Source organism: Lissotriton vulgaris, chromosome 2_1, assembly GCF_964263255.1.
Source record: "Lissotriton vulgaris chromosome 2_1, aLisVul1.2, whole genome shotgun sequence".
NCBI lineage: Eukaryota > Metazoa > Chordata > Amphibia > Caudata > Salamandridae > Lissotriton > Lissotriton vulgaris.
In genome coordinates, this window is record NC_141687.1 from 503,922,536 (window position 1) to 503,940,354 (window position 17,819).

The following is a 17,819-nucleotide window of genomic DNA, read 5'->3' on the forward strand; positions in this document are numbered from 1 at the left end:
GTTCTGTAGTGTGGGGTCGGATTGCTAGCATCAACCACTGAGTACCTTTCAAAGTGTAGACTTGACATTTAAAAGCAACGAGACCTTTAGATAAATGTCACTGGTATTTCGTAACATTTACACTATCCGGCCTGCATTTATTGACATTTGTGCCTAAATATGACTCTTTCATGAAAGCGTTAAGTAAGGACAGGGTTAACCCAAAAAGTCCTTACATCCTTACATTTTTAGGAACAAGCACAGACACCCATTTCTATCTTTGTATATTTTCTATGTTACAGCTTAACTTAAACAGTGATAGGTTTGAGTAACATTTAATTCGATTTGGATCGACCTTTATGTATTCATCTATTTTAGATTTTTATAGTGTGCTGTCTGTTACTTTTAATCTACTTCAAACCAAGATACAGAACAAATAGATTTTTAAAAGACACGAGTGAGACAATGTTCTACAACCAAATGTTCCCTATCATACGGCAGGTTCATTAGAATGAGAAGCTAATTCACAAATACCTAAACAAATTAACATCTGGAAAAATATCGAGGCGTGCAATGAATGTAAGCTTGATACATAGGTAAACAACCATTTCAATGTATTTTATTTAAATCTGCAGGCAAACAAACAAGTGAATGACACTCCTATTAGACTTCAAAATATTCCTTTACATTTGTCTCCCATTATTGAATAACTATATATAGGAGTTAAAGTATTGATAAACCATTTCCTGCTAATTACCGGCAGATTGAATGAAGATGAATGTCCTGTTCATATTACATGATGTCCAATCTAGATGGCATGAACCGAACCGTGGAAACTCAGATACTGCACGTGCAGGTCGTACATAGGCATGAAAACCAAATAAATTAGGAAACGTATAAAGCAACATATGTCCTGCATGAACTGCGACGGCATGACTGCCACCCTTGCCATTACCTCCAAGGAGTCAAGACACGCTGTCATTGATCTCAAATGGACCATATTAGCTAAAATTGAAAAAGATCAACAAGGTGGCAATATGGAAAGACAATTACAGTTTTTTGAATCCAGATTTATAAAATGGTTTGACACTGCGAACCGAAGATCAATTCCTCAGATCAAATGTTTAATTTGAATAGGTTTTGATCACAATCATTCACGCCTGCACCATTTTTAGGTCGAGCCTGGGCAGCGCATGCGCTGCGAGGCATGCTTTATTGAGGTAGGGACTTGAAGCTCCGCCCACTCACACACCCATATTTTTCATAGTCCACTGTAAACTGTGGCTGTTCATTGGTACCACCTTGTCTCATGCTCTTTAATTACAGCCTCCGAGCAGTATTTTCTCAAATAACTTTGTCCTACCTGCTGTTGCAGGCAGGACACACTCTCTCTTAGAGCTTTAAAAAAAATATATGTATAGCACGCATTTGCAATACAATAGGTTTTGCATTTACGAGAGTTTAAGCTGTTGGCATTGTAAATGACAATGGTTTTTATTTATCTGTTTTAAAAACATCACATAAATAAAAGGCATTGTTATTGTTCCCATGAGGCACTGGCTCAAGACTAATTTGCATATAGCTGGGTCGGAACTGAGGTGACGAAGTGAGCTAAAGAACGATGATGGATTAAACTCAGATCTGTGACTGAGAGGGGGAGTGTCTGATAACTTTCAGCGCTCCGTCCATCATCTACTTGTATTTGCTTTGTTTGCCCTAAATTGTCAGGGTATGCCCAGACGTGGGTCCCTTACTCACTTTGCCACTGGATTCAAGCTAGCCTGGCTGATCAGGGGTGTTCCCACGTAACCGGTTCCAGGATGCTTGTTTCAGGGTCAATGAAGACCTGGCTTGGCAGCTCGGACTGGACTGTTCCCATAAGGCACAGGGTCGACTGATTTGCATATAGCTGGGTCGGTACTGAGAAGGGAAGTGAGCTAAAGAACGAGGATGGATTCAACCCAGATTTGTGCCTGGGGGTGAGTGTCTGAAAAGTTTCAGCCCTCTGTCCATCATCTCCTTTTGTTTGCTTAACTTTCTAAAAGTGACATTAACACATCCCCTTGAGCAACCCCACTATTTTTAACTTTGCACCTTCCTTGTCAAAATAAACGATTGGACAAAGGAATGGACGTAATTTTAACATCACTGTTTGAAGCTTAGCCGGGACCGAGCAAGGGGCGCCTAGATGCAGGGCGTTTCAGTAATACAAGCTTTCTTGCTTGAGTGGGTAGCAAAGGGAGTATTTTAAGAAACATTTTTGGTATGCCAAAGCAAGATGCGACAACCCTTCTAGCTTGAGATTTAAAGCAAAACTCAGCGTCCAGCCAGAAACCGAGGCTCTTTATCTCCGGTTTAGGGGCTGGGACGGGACTCGTACATACTGGTCACGGGAGAGCTACCTCAGAAGGGGAGGAATTACCAAGGAGCATAAGCTCAGTTTTCTCTCCATTGAGTTTTAAATGGGAATGTTGTATCCATCTAGTCACTTCTTCAAGGCAAGGGCCAAGACGGGTGGGGGCTCTGTCCTTATGGTTTAAGGCCACCACCAATTGGGTGTTGTCCACATAAATGACAATATGTACCCTGATAGAATTCACTTTTCGATGCCCCAACCATCCTTATTTTCATATGTGAGTTAGCATCATATGACTAACTGATGGAGTACGTATATATACACGTTTTATATTATTCCCGCTTGTTACCTGATTATTCAAATATAAGTGTGACGATATTAGTTCCTTAGCTTAGCCTGTGTGCCTCCATTTTGTGTATCTCTCAGTGTCTGCGAGTCGCACTCGCTCATCTGCCCCTCCCGTAGGAATAGAGAATTTCCCTAAGACAGCAGTTTTCGTTTCTCAGCTTACTGTGGCCGAAACTAACAAGTCTCTTTATCAGTAATATTCTCATGCCCCAGAGACGCTGAAGCCTAGCTCCGCGGCCTTGAGTAAAGATAGCGATGTATCCCTTGCAGGTGCAGATGCCTACTGTATGAGGACATTGTTCCCCTGTCTGGGTTTCAGTAATTTTCCAGAAGGGGCGTACCCTAATGAACTGTGTTGCATTATAATGTACTGCTGTGATGAAGAGAGTCAGTCCTCTCGACGCACTCTTTGGGGTGATGGTCGGACAGGGCCCTCTCATATGGGAGTTTGTGGCCTAATAAATACTTTGTTTATTCTTCTCCACTGTCCGGCTGACTTCTTACAGAATTACTATAGGTGAGTGCGGTAAGTCACTCGGGTGGATTTGAGCCACGCTTATCAGATGGCGCCCGAATAGGGACCCCGCGATAAAGATCTTTCTCACCCGTAGGTGGGTAGCTGAAGACCGGGGACCCGCTGGTCGGCATGGTGGGCCTGGGTACCCATCTGATGCCGAGCTTGGTTCTCGCAGCGCTGCTCCACCCTGCTGATCGGGAGAGGTCCCGGTTCGGATCTTACGCCGGGGTCCAGAAGGCGGAACCTGGAGCTGACCGTGTTGGTCCTGGCAGCCGGAGGTGGAGAACGGTAGAGGTCGGTACCGCCTACGGAAGGTGAGTGGTCCACCTGTGATTGTTTAAGGAACTGGAGTGTTCCGGGAGACTAGGGTGTCTCCGGTGGTTTGAGGAGCCGGTGTGCTCCTGGGGCTAGTGTGCTCCGGGGAACTCAGAGTGCGAGCAGGTGCTCTGACAGACTTAACGAGGGTGGGAGAATATCTGGATATATTGTTTGTAGTAATCCGACCGGGTGGTACTGTGTTGAAGGCGTGGCTCATTGCGGGTGGACTCCCGAACTTACCCTGAACTCCTAGAGTGGTGGTTCAGTGGAGGTGAGTCCTGGGTCTCCCGTGGTAAAGTGCGCAGTGATCCGTAGTGCCGCACGGGGAGCGGATGTGTTCTCCATCCTCAGAACAGTTAGTGTACTGTTCGGTCTGCGGTAGGGTCCAGGTTCCCCAGGACTTGGTCGACGGGCCTTGTCCCATTTGGTAACACGTGTTTGGAAGAATTTTATATGTGTATGTGTGTCCTAATGCATATTATGTGTGTGTAAATGAGCTCGAGCTAGCGATTCAAGGTAACGGAGTTTGTGGGGAAGTGTTTTATTTTACACCAAGGTAGAGATGCCGTGTTTCAGTAAGTTACGATGTTTTGGATGCTGTTGTCGCCCCTCAGATTCCAGGTTGGCTGAGAGCCAACCTGCACCCCCTGAGGGCACTCCAAGCTTTGATATGTATATCAAGCATGGATTGCCCCCGATTTTGTTTGGCACTCTATGGCATCGATACACCGCTGACAATGTGGATTTGCAGTGGCCCTTGACGGGCTCTTTTGAAGAAGCTAAATTGGATTATTTGCAGGACAAATTGTTTGCTAGGCGTAGCCGTCAAAGCATGTTTGATTCTTTAAGAGTGTGGCAAAAGGAAGCCAGGAAACGTAAGTTGAGAGAAGAGAAAGAGGCTTTTAAAAAGTCCGCGCAGACAATGGCGCAGAAAGCGAGAGAACATACCAAGAATGAGAATGAGCAGCGGTTGGAGCGCGCAGATAGGCTTTGCAGGTTGAAAGAAAATAAAAGTTATGTAGTACGAGAGGATGAACAGGATGAGATGGAAGACATTTTGAGTACTCGGCCCCCTCCTCCTTATGCTCCGCAGTCATTGTATCCCTCTCTGCCAGCTCCCGCCTCTACTAGTGGGGTTCTGGATCCATTGGCAAGTGCCCTGCACCAACATGGCGCAGCAATTTCTGCTTCCCCGCCCTCAACACCCCTCGTTTCTTTGCTCCAGACCACTTCACCCACTCCCTCCCAATTCTCTTTAGCACTCCCTACTGTTTAAGCTAGCACCACCCCTAGTCAGGAGATGTCAACGCCGAGTCGAGGCGCAGGTAGTGGACTGCTCTCACAGGTACGGAAGTTGCTTACGCGTTCTACGGTTGGTTTGGATGAGAAAAGTATAGTGGCCAACCAGGCGTGCCAGTGGGCTAGGAATAACATTTATTCGTTTGAAGACATTTGGTCTACAATGAAAGATTTTGAGCCCTTGATGCAACAGCACGCTTTGTGGCACATGTCAAATGTATTAATAACATTATGGGAGCAGGGGTATGGAGGTGTGGCTCCGGCGACTTTACGAGATATACAGAGCGGAGCCTACAGAACGAATACTGGGGTGAAGGAGGTGATGCGCAGTTTACGTGCCTTATTGCAGTATAGAAATGAATTGCCCTCTGCAGGTGCGCCCCACTTTCCAGGTATGCATCCAATGCGTGAAGTGCACCCTATCTTTCATCCCGAGATACCCGAGATGGTAGACCCAGTCACGAAGGCTGTCACCAGGAATAGGATAGATGCACATTTCCAGGAGCAGTGGGTGTATACACCATGGAAGAGAAGTGAGGTATTAGCTTTAAAGGCCCAGTTGCCGGATTCTAGAAAGAACCCGACTGCATACTATAAAGAATTGACGGAAGCTGCGTCTTCCACTGTAATGACTTTAGCTGATGTTGAACTGTTTTTTGGACTTCTGGTCCCGGTCGATGTCTGGCGCCAGGTAAAGGGCACAGATCATTCGGAAGAACTAGGTGGTACGTGGCAGGAGTTGCAGGATTGGGATAAGGAACGTAAGCCAGGAGAAAAGCCGAAAGCCGAGATTTTGGCGTTTCCGGGGAGCATAATAAAATACATGCACGCTCTCATTCCCCCGAAGAAGGTAGACTGGGACAAGTTGACGGCTTGTAAGCAGAAAAAGGATGAGGCAGTCTCGGACTTCTTTACGAGGTTTGAAGAGACGTTCATGGATTTTAGTGGGCAAGATGTGTCACAGGATGGAGGGTTGCGACTTTTTGTTAATAGGTTTGTCATGAACTTGTTGCCTGAGATTTCAGCAAGATTGCAAGCGTCGGAGAGCACGTGGACGACGTCCTCTCCCTCTGGTATTCTTAGCATGGCTCAGTATTATGAACATAGAGAAAATGAGAGTAAGGACAAGCAGGAAAAGAAGGCTAAGGATTTGAAGACTAGGGTTTTGTTACAGCAAGTGTCGAGGGGTCGAGGAAGAGGTGCGGCACCAGGGCGTGGAGGTGGCGGCTAAGGCAGGGGTGACAGTAGGGAAAGACTGGGCCCGAATCAGTGTGCGAAGTGTAAGCAAGAGGGGCATTGGTGGAGGGATTGCCCTCTGTTTCAGTCGAATGCCGGTCCAGGGAGAGGGCGAGGAAGAGGTAGTGGTGACTCCGGGAGACAGAATGTGCGGTCAGATGGAGGCGGGAGGCCAGGAGGTAATTATTTCGACAATGGCGCAGACAGGCAACAGCTGCAAAGGGGCAGTGGTCAGTATTATAATGATGACTACTCTGTGGACGATCTGACAGGGTTCTCCCATAACTAGGACAGCGTAGGACAGAGCGAGGGACCAGTGCCCGTGGAAGTTGATCAGAAGGGAACCTATGTCGAGGCAGACTTATTGGGGTCTCAGCAGAAATTTCTAGTGGATACGGGTGCAACGAAAAGTTCAGTGGCTCATTCTCGGGTCCCCGGGGCAGCTCTGTCTGGCAAGAATAATATCTCTGTGGGTTTTTCAGGTACCCCGGTGATTAGCCCCATTTCCAAACCCCTTACATTAACGATTGGTCCTTTCACTGTTGATTCACCGTTTTTATTGACATCGAATTGTGGAGAAAATTTACTGGGCTTAGACTTATTGAAGAGGTTGCACGCCACCATTTATTGTTCTCCGGACGGCGTGTACCTCACGTTAGGCCCGACTGTTGCTCGCCCACTACAATGTTTTTCTAAAGATGACCCATTACCACCTGAATTTGAAGGGATACCCGACAGTTTGTGGGCTGTCAATGATACAGATGTGGGTAAAATGGATATCGCCCCGGTAACAATAAGGGTAAAGGTGGGAGCGAAACTACCCAGGGTACCACAGTACAGAATTCCTAGGGAGGGAGAGAAAGCCCTGTTGCAAATAATACAAGATTTGATTCGGTCAGGTGTAGTGGAAGAGACGGATTCGAACATATGTAACAGCCCCATATTGCCGATCCTTAAAAGACGGTCGCCTGAAGCTACAGATAATACTCCTGATGTATATAGGTTTGTGATTGATTTACGCCATGTGAATAGAGTAGTGGAGCCACAATACCCAGTGGTCTCGGACATCACTACGATATTGACAATGATTCCCCCATCTGCTAAATATTTTTCTGTTCTGGATCTGAAGAATGCTTTCTTCAGTATCCCAGTACATGAAGACAGCCGTTTCCTCTTCGGAATCTCATTGGCTGGCCGAAGCTTCAGATTTAAGAGAATTCCCCAAGGTTACACAGAAAGTCCGAGCATATATAGTCAAGCACTGAAAGCACAATTGGATGAACTGGAACTTCCACCTGGCAACGTTATGTTGCAATATGTGGATGATATCCTGATTGCATCGGACGACGAGAAGGGTTGTCGGGATGCTACAATTAAATTACTGCATCATTTGGCAAAAAGGGGACATAAGGTGTCCCTTCCAAAGTTTCAATACTGTCGAACGGAGGTTACCTACCTAGGTCACCTCCTTTCGAAAGTGGGGAGGAGATTGACGCCAGAGCGCATAAAAGCGATAACTAATATGAAGGTACCTAACACGCAGCGAGAGGTGCGCGCATTCTTGGGCATAACATCGTATTGTCGCCAGTGGATACCTAATTATGCGTTACTAACAAAACCCCTATTGTATCTGACTACCAAAGAAGTGCGCGAACCCCTACCCTGGACCCCTGCATGTCAGGAAGCGTTTGAGTCACTAAAAACTGCTTTATGTTCTGCACCCGTTCTAGGAACACCTGATTACCAGAAGCCTTTTGTTCTTTATGTACACGAGGCGTAAGGTTGCGCGTTGTCTGTCTTAACACAATGTTTTGGAGGGAAACAGAGACCCTGCGCTTACTTTTCTGCAATGCTCGACAATGTGGCAAGAGCGCTGCCGAGTTGTCTGAGAGCCACGGCGGCTGCTGCGGTCTCTATAAGACAATCGGCAGGGCTTGTATTGGGTTCAGACCTCACAGTAATGGTACCGCATGCTGTGGACATTTTACTAAACAGAACACAGACGCAGCATTTAACGAGTGCTCGTCTTACCGGTTATGAGATGACCCTCTTTGTACCCCATGTGACGATAAAAAGGTGTGCTACACTGAATCCTGCCACATTGTTACCTATCCCCACGGATACAAAGGACGATGACATACATGACTGTTTGTTTCGGACAGAAGAAGAGACAAAGGGGAGGGTGGATCTGACGGACAAGCCCTTAGACGAACCGGATGGGGAGTTGTATGTGGATGGGTCTTGTTTCAAACTTGCAGATGGTACATCGACAGCAGCATATGCAATAACGACATTACAGACGGTAGTGGAGACCTCTAGGATACCTTACAATTCGGCCCAAGCTGCAGAAATTATAGCTTTACTGAGAGCATGTGAATTGAGTGAGGGACTGGACGTGAACATTTATACTGACAGCCAACACGCCTTTGGCGTGGCTCATAATTATGGGCGACTGTGGGCAGAACGGGGATTTCTGACTTCACATGGACAACGCATACAGCATGGTCCGCTGATATTACGACTGTTAGCAGCATTGACGTTACCCAAGCGATTGGCTGTGATAAAGTGTAGCGCACACAAGACAATAGTGGATGATGTGGGATGAGGCAATGCCTTTGCAGACGAAACGGCAAAAGAGACTGCTCGGACAAAATTACCACGGATGTTTGTGGCTGGCCCAGCTAGATGGGTGCCAGATGTTAACATGTTTGCAGATACTGTACAGAGTGTGAAAAATATACAAGAGAAAGCGACTGAAGATGAATTGAGGACATGGAAGGATGGTGGGGGGCGATTGGATGCTGATGAATGTTGGACGGATGTGACCGATAAGAGACGATGGTTACTTCAGAACGCATATGTCCTTCCAGTGGTGACGATGGCTCATGGGCCTGCACATATTAGCGCCAAGGGTATATGCAAGCTGTTGGACCCAGTGTGGAGCAATAAAAATATCTCTAAAGTGGCGACTCACTTGGTCCGACAGTGCATGGTATGTTTGAGGCACAATCCAGGAAAAGGTACCCCTGTCCCAGTGGGAAATTTTGCACCTCCCTCTTTCCCTTTTGAGGTGATTCAGATGGATTATATTGAAATGGAAAGGGTCAAAAATCTCAAATACGTCTTGGTGGTTGTATGCGCTTTCAGCAGATGGGTGGAGGCATTTCCAACAAAAGATTGTACAGCCATTTCTACTGCAAAAATGCTGATTAAGGAATACTTTTCTCGCTTCGGATTGCCTAGGGTGATCTGGAGTGATAATGGCACGTCCTTTAATGCTGAATTGATGAAGCAGATATGTAAAGGCTTACAGATTTCCCAAAAGTTCCACGCGGCCCAACATCCTCAGGCCGCAGGACTTGTGGAACGGTTTAACGGAACGCTAAAATTAAAGATGGCCAAAATACAGGAGAGTACAGGACTCCGTTGGCCAGATGCCCTTCCTTTAGCCTTGCTTTCTACCAGAGTAACTGTTAACTCCAGAACGGGTGTCTCCCCTCACGAAGTAATATTTGGCCGTCCGGCCAACGTTTGGGGAGTACCCAGGCCCAAATGTTTCTCTGAAATACAGTACCCTCTGTTGATAGACTACTTGTATGCTTTGACTAAAGATCTTCGTTATATTCATCAGCAGGTAGCAGACACCCTGAAGCCGTTGCCGGAGGGGCCTGGACACTCCATCCACCCAGGGGACTGGGTCGTCGTAAGAAAATACCAACGGAAATCCTGTCTGGAGCCCAGGTGGTCGGAGCCTCGACAGGTGCTCCTCACTACACGTACCGCACTTTGAGTGGAAGGCAGGAAGGCGTGGACGCATGCATCGCACGTGAAGAAAGTTCCGCTACCGTTACCCTACGACCAATGGGTAAGAGAAGGCATTGCTGATGAGGAACACGAGCAATTACCCAGATACGTTCCCTTCTCGGATGCTTCACTGAGGGGAGAGGAGCAAGGTGAAAAGACGAACGCAAGGTCTCCGGCAGAACAAAGTGCTTCGGCCAGCTCTGTTACTCCCGTAGCTACTAGTGAAAAGGCGTCAGAGAGTTCAGTACCTGCATTAGATACACCTGTTTTGTTTACTGACCCCGAAGTGCGAGGGAGCACTCGCTATAATCTGCGGCCCCGGAAAAAGTGACAGTGTACTGGACTAAACACTGGAAGAAGGGCTTAGTGGACATTCTGATACAAAGAAGATTTAGTGGTAGGATGGACTTGTAAGAGCCCTGGTGTTTAGCCGAAGATTGTGTTCTATGAGACTGTAGAGTGGTGAGGGGCCCAGATTAAGTGCTCCTCTGTTTCAATTGCTGTGCGTCAAGCGACGTGGGATTAAGGTATGGACGGTAAAAGCCTGCCTGTGAGGCTTTGAAGGGCACAGGGAGAAGATCCCTTTTTAGGGTTGAAGAACTCCTCTGGCCGGTTTCGGCGGATAGTCTGGGACTATTTTTTTTAGAAGTGTTTTTTCCATTTTTTGATATATTTTTGCAATTTCAAATATGTACCCTTTTGGTCGCCCCATCCCTGATGAGGAGCAGCCCTTCGCGGCTCCTCGAAGACCCTTGCCTGCTCCCCCCTGGTTGGCCCTTTCCCGAAAGGGAAAAATAGTACTCCTTATTATAGTGCTCATTGCTTTCCTAGTGGCTCTTGGTATATTGTTTTTCTTGGATAAAGCCTATCCCGTTCATGTGTTTGCACCCACACCTACTGCTGTTCCTGAACATAACATTATTACTGTAGATTATGGTGAACGAATGCTTAGACGAGGTTATAAAGAAAATGTTTTTATAAAGACTTTGCACCATGCTCATGCCACCACAAACCTTACGGATTGTTGGGTTTGCGGGCTCCTACCTTCTGCTGCCTACAAGAAGGATAGATTTCTAGCGCTTCCTTTGACACCTGTGAATAGTTGTATGGGGTGGTATACTCTCATAGGTCTTGTCAAATATTTTCAGCAGCCAGATTTTCTGACTCCTCGACTACAGAATAGGGGATCGACAATGACAATGCGAGTACGTCCTCTGCCTCCCTCTTCCCTTGGACGGATATATACTGACGGACGTTTTGATCAGACATTTATAGAGACGTGTGAGAAAAAGGTGGGCCGGTTTTTAATTCCAAATGACACTGACAAAGTTAGGGAAAGCTTTTTACAACTGAATTCCTCCTTGTCTTACAGACACCCACCAAAGGGAAATGACAGCGTTAAGTCTCTGATACCCGTGGCTGTAGTGGGTCCGCCACCATTCTTTTGTATAGAGGGTAGGGGCCCCATCAAGGTTGGTAATAGTTCTTGTAACGTGACGGCATTAATACGTTTGCCTCTCAGCCCCTCTTTGGTTACTCCCCCCAGTATCTATTTTGTGTGTGGAGATAATGGATACTTATGGTTGCCTGAAGGTTGGGGTGGGGTATGTTACTTAGCCTATATGATTCCTCCTGTATATGTGGCACCCTCCGACTATCACAAGACTCATCGTAGGTTTCCCAGTCCACAAGAGCAGCGTAAAAGGAGGGAACTTCAGGTAGATGACGTTGACCAGACGGACACCTCTCTACAGCAATGGACTGATTTTTCTATGGGCCTTCTGCCTTTCTGGGGTCCGATATTTAATAGTAGGGCCATTCGACGACTGTCCAGGGTGATGGAAAAGGTAATTCTTACTGAAGCTGACATTGCGACTAACATGTCAGTTGAGATTCAGGCTATGAGATTATTCACGATTTAGAATAGGATGGTGCTTGACGTCATCCTGGCAGATAGGGGCGGGGCCTGTCGCGTCATGGGGACGTCTTGTTGTGTGTATATTCCAGACTCAGCTCCGACTGTTAACTTGGCAGTACAGAAACTCCATAGATTAGCGACTGAACTCCATCAGGATAACGGGACATGGTCCTTACAAGGGTGGCTCTGGGGCGCTTTCTCCTCTTGGGGTTGGAAAATATTGATGGGTTTAGCTGGTGTGGTGAGCATAATACTGACATGTTGCCTTTGTGTATACTGCCTTCCCCCATGTTGCTCAATGTGTGCTACGAATTTGCGACCACGAAAGAAGGTGTCGGGTCAATACACTGCCTCTATCATTACTGACATTCCTGATGCAAATTGGATGATGTTTATTGCAGATTATGTTTTTGAATAAATATGATGCTCTGCCCTTAGAATGGATGTGAAGGCGCTACCTTTTGGCAAATAAATATATGGCTGCAGTTAGCCAATGATGCTAAAAGGAGGGTCTGATAGAATTCACTTTTCGATGCCCCAACCATCCTTATTTTCATATGTGAGTTAGCATCATATGACTAACTGATGGAGTACGTATATATACACGTTTTATATTATTCCCGCTTGTTACCTGATTATTCAAATATAAGTGTGACGATATTAGTTCCTTAGCTTAGCCTGTGTGCCTCCATTTTGTGTATCTCTCAGTGTCTGCGAGTCGCACTCGCTCATCTGTCCCTCCCGTAGGAATAGAGAATTTCCCTAAGACAGCAGTTTTCGTTTCTCAGCTTACTGTGGCCGAAACTAACAAGTCTCTTTATCAGTAATATTCTCATGCCCCAGAGACGCTGAAGCTTAGCTCCGCGGCCTTGAGTAAAGATAGTGATGTATCCCTTGCAGGTGCAGATGCCTACTGTATGAGGACATTGTTCCCCTGTCTGGGTTTCAGTAATTTTCCAGAAGGGGCGTACCCTAATGAACTGTGTTGCATTATAATGTACTGCTGTGATGAAGAGAGTCAGTCCTCTCGACGCACTCTTTGGGGTGATGGTCGGACAGGGCCCTCTCATATGGGAGTTTGTGGCCTAATAAATACTTTGTTTATTCTTCTCCACTGTCCGGCTGACTTCTTACAGAATTACTATAGGTGAGTGCGGTAAGTCACTCGGGTGGATTTGAGCCACGCTTATCAACCCCAAAGGGGAGTACGATATCCACAAAAGGGGCCATGTAAATATTAAAGAGAGTTGGAATCAATGACAAGCCCTGGGGCACCCCTCAGTGGAGGGGCCGGGGGCTTGACATGGCCTCGCCTTCAAGTACTTGAAAATATCTGTCCTCCAGGAAGGATCGCAGCCAGTGCAGAGCGACTCAAGATAAGCCCATGTTTTGGAGGCATTGGACTAAGATACGGTCATTCACTGTGTTATAGGCCGTGCTAAGAGCTAAAAGCAGCACAGCCAGAGAACCTCCTGCATCCAGAATCCTTCTGGAGTCTTCCACGACTGCCAAAAGGGCAGTTTCAGTCCTTTGGCCCGGTCGAAACCCAGTTTGGGACGCATGCAGAAGGTTACCTGATTCCAAGTGTCTGGAAAGTATCTGGTTGAAGTACTTTTCTGCCATTTTACTAACCCTGGGAAGTAACGAAATGGGTTGGTAATTACTGAGGCAGTCAGGGTTTAAACTCGTTTTTTTCAGTAACTCTTTTACCAACGCCTTTTCCAGGAGGGGGGACTACTCCAGAGGAAAGCAAGGCATTGATCAGGTCCACTATTATAGGGCCGACTGATTCATCTGCTAGTTTCAAAACATTAAAGTGTGATGCAAAGATAGCTTGAAATGCTCATTTGTCCAATGGGGGCACATATTTAAATAATGTTCTTTACTATCGATATTAGATTCCTCCGTTAGGGGGGTAGGAGAAGGATCGGAGAAGGAACAACAATAGTTTGAATTAGGTTAGAAAAATAGTCAGCAAGTTTGTTGAAGTGACAATCAATGGCCTCATGGATGTCTGAGGGGTCAGAGGCTTTCAGGAGTTTTTTTTAACAATGGTAAAAGTCACCCGAGGAGAATTTACTACACCAGCTATTTTTTCACCAAAGTAATGAGCTTGGGCTTTTTTAATTTCAGCTTTGTATAATTTAATATTATCCCTGTACTACTTTTTCCTGCAGGGAGAAAAATCTTTCCTCCAGCTTCTCTCAGCTTTTACACGCTTGCTTCAGCTCGCGAAGATTAGGCGTGTACCAGGCTGATCTATTAGGCCCTGTCTTTATCTGAATATTCTTCTTGGGCAGAACCTGGTATAAAAACCCCTCGATCCAGCTATTGAGTTGCTCATTAGCTAATATAGGGTCACTGTCAGTGAAAGTTTTGGTATTTCCCGATACTGTGACCCATTCTTCTAATATGAGTTTAGACCAAGTGCCGGCGTATTACTTAATTGGTAGAGCAGATGAAATAGCAAGCTTGGGGGACCAATGGAGAGAGATTAGATAATAATCTGAGAAATGGATGGGAATGGGTTTTCAAAACATCGTAATTGTTGTACATTAGAAAAAAAACTGGTTGAGAAGGTACCTTTTAGAATGTGTTGAATAAGACATTTTCTGATTAAATTGGAGAGCTGCGAGATCGGAGTTAAGTTCTCAGGCTGCTACAGAGTCACTAAAGTGTATGTTTAGGTCGCCTAAGATGGTAAAATTAGAGGAGGTACTTGCCAGTTTAGTAACGGTTTCTGACAAGGAATTATGGAACTGGTCTAAGGGTCCGGGAGGTCAGTAGATTAAAATGCCCGACAGGGAGAACATAGGTGTAAGTCCTATCGAAAAATTGAGGTTCTCACAGTCAGTCAAAGGGCTCCCCAGAGTTCGACATATAAGATGGGTTTTATAAATAATTGCAAACCCGCCACCATTGCCTTTTGCTCTATCTAGCCTCTGTATAAAATAATCAGAGTAGAGTACTTGGACAATGTCAGGCTCCGAGTAGGAGTTTGTCCAAGTTTCGGTAAGCAACAGAATATCCAGACTTTCGCCTAACAGCAACATGGACAACTCAGCAGAATGTTTAGGTAATGGTCTGTACTTGAGCTAGAAAAATTTGAAACTTTCAGCCGGCGGTTCTTCCGAAGAGGGATGGGGAAGGGTACTATGTGGCCTAAAGAACAAGTTACTTACCTTCGGTAACGCTTTTTCTGGTAGATACTATATCTGCCTGTGGATTCCTCACCTTGTGAATATCCCCCTTGCGCCAGCAACATTCGGAAATTCTTTTTCGTAGCCTCGCGCCGACGTGGATAGGACGTCACAGAGACACGGCTCCGCTCGCGACTCCGCTGACGTCACCGACGCCTACAATAGGCCCACGCCGGCGCGATGACATCAGTTGCGCCTTTTTTCCGTGCCATCGAGGCACACGGACGGACCAATGACAGTAGATATATACAAAGTATACACAGTATACAAAAGTCAAGGCAAAACACACAGTGTAAAGCAAATGCAGGAAAGCAAATGAAAGATTTCCTTGACATCAAAATAAATATACAATACAGTACAATAACTCTGGCATAGAAGAGTGGACAACGGGGAGGCGGGTGGGTCAGTGAGGAATCCACAGGCAGATATAGTATCTACCAGAAAAAGCGTTACCGAAGGTGAGTAACTTGTTCTTCTGATAGATACATCTGCCGTGTGGATTCCTCACCTTGTGAATAGAGTCCCACAGCAGTCCCCACTCCCGGAGGAGGGTGTCCACTCTTCTATACCAGGAAATCCTGAAGGACAGAGCGCGCAAAGTGGCCGTCCCTCCTGACTTCGGTATCCAAGCAGTAATGCTTCGCGAAAGTATGGAGGGAAGACCAGGTTGCCGCCCTACAAATGTCCTCCACAGGAACACCTCTAGCCAAAGCAGAGGTAGTAGACTTAGCTCTAGTGGAATGAGCCCTAATACCCTCTGGAGGTTCCTTACCGGCCAAAGAGTAGCAGATCTTTATACACAGAACGATCCATCTTGATAAAGTTCTTTTATGGACCGCTCTTCCCTTCTTGCAGCCAGCAAAGCCAATGAAGAGTTGATCGTCCAAGCGACAGTCTTTAGTTCTGTCCAAATAAAAAGACACCGCCCTCTTAGGGTCCAGACGGTGCAACCTCTCCTCCTCCTTGGAAGGGTGTGGGGGAGGATAAAAGGTAGGGAGGGTAATGGATTGACCAAGGTGGAAAGGAGTCACCACCTTAGGAAGAAAAGCAGCCCTGGTCCTTAGAACCATCCGATCAGCATGCATGGTCAGGAACGGGGGCTTGGAACTTAGAGCTTGAAGCTCACTCACCCTCCTTGCCGAGGTAATTGCAACTAGGAAAACTGCCTTAAAGGTTAAAAGCCTCATAGGACATTTATGAAGAGGCTCAAAGGGAGAGCCCATCAGAAAAGTCAGAACAAGATTCAAGTCCCACTGAGGTACAATAAAAGGGGTAGGAGGAAACTTGCTTACAAGACCCTTCAAAAACCTCAAGACTACAGGTGACTTAAAAAGAGAGGGCTGATCAGGCAAACAAATAAAAGCCGACAGCGCCGAAAGATAGCCCTTAACTGTGGCAACCGCCAGCCCCTGTTGCGCCAAAGAAAGAGCAAACCGGAGCACATCTGATAAATGGGCTCTCAACGGGTCAATATCATTCTCACCACACCAAACAACAAACCTAGACCATCTATAAGAATAGACAGTCTGAGTGGAGTCACGTCTGGCAGACAAAATGACATCCACCACATCAGGTGTGAGAGAATAGGAAATCGGGTTGCCCCGTTCAATCTCCAGGCATGAAGGTGCAATGTCTGGAGGTGGGGGTGTAGAACCTGCCCCTCCATCTGAGAGAGGAGGTCTGCCCATAGAGGGAGACGGAGCGGCAGGTGAGAGGAGAGGTGGAGTAGATCTGTATACCACACCCTTCTTGGCCAGTCCGGGGCGATAAATATGACTTGGGCCCGGTCCTGGCGGATCTTCCTCAGAACCCGAGGAATCAAGGGTATGGGAGGAAACGCGTAAAGGAGTCGACTTCCCCAACTCAACAGAAACGCGTCCCCCAAGGCTCCTTGCATCGGATACTGGAGACTGCAGAATAACGGGCAGTGAGCATTCTCGCGAGTGGCAAACAGGTCCACCCGAGGAGTCCCCCACGTCCGAAAGACGTGACGAACCACCTCCGGATGGAGCCTCCACTCGTGGTCGGCAGAGAACTGCCGACTGAGACTGTCTGCACGCACGTTCAGAACCCCGGCCAGATGATTTGCCATCAGACAAATCTGGTGGTCCTGAACCAGAGACGCAGAGCCTCTCTGCAGAGACACTGCGACCCCACTCCTCCCTGCTTGTTGATGTACCACATCGCGGTGTTGTCCCTCAGGACTTGGATCGACTGACCGCGAAGGGAAGGGAGGAAGGCCTTGAGCGCCAAACGTATCGCCCGCAACTCTAGAAGGTTGATGTGAAGCAACCTTTCCTCCGGAGACCAAAGCCCTTGACCTCCAGATCCCCCAGATGAGCACCCCACCCTAGAGTGGATGCATCCGTTATCACCATGGCCACCGATGGAGGTAGATGGAAAGGCTTCCCTTGCGACAGGTTGCCTTCCACGTTCCACCAAGACAGATCCGCTGCAGTTTCTCTGGAGATCTTTACCGACTCCCCGAGATCTCCGTTGTGCTGATACCACTGCCTGCGGAGGCACCACTGGAGTGCCCTCATGTGCCAGCGTGCATGGTTGACCAGGAGAATACAAGAAGCCATCAGACCGAGCAGGCGAAGGACCTTCAGGACTGGAACGACCGCTCCAGGGTAAAACAAAGGAATCATTTCCTGTACGTCCCGAATCCTTTGAGGTGGAGGGAATGCACGACAAATAGTAGTGTCCAGTACGGCACCTATGAACAGGTTGCGCTGGGAGGGCACCAGGTGAGACTTGGGTACATTTATCCAAAAACCCAACCTGAACAACAACTGAGTTGTCTCCTGCAGATGATGGAGCACCTTCTCTGACGACTCCGCC

The 17,819-nt window shown here is 47.0% G+C and overlaps 1 protein-coding gene across 1 annotated transcript in view; it reads right to left on the bottom strand.

The window, feature by feature from the left end:
* The window catches only part of DNAH7 (dynein axonemal heavy chain 7), a 1,812,153-nt gene that overhangs the window by 260,468 nt on the left and 1,533,866 nt on the right, over positions 1-17,819 (bottom strand). The window lies entirely within an intron of this gene.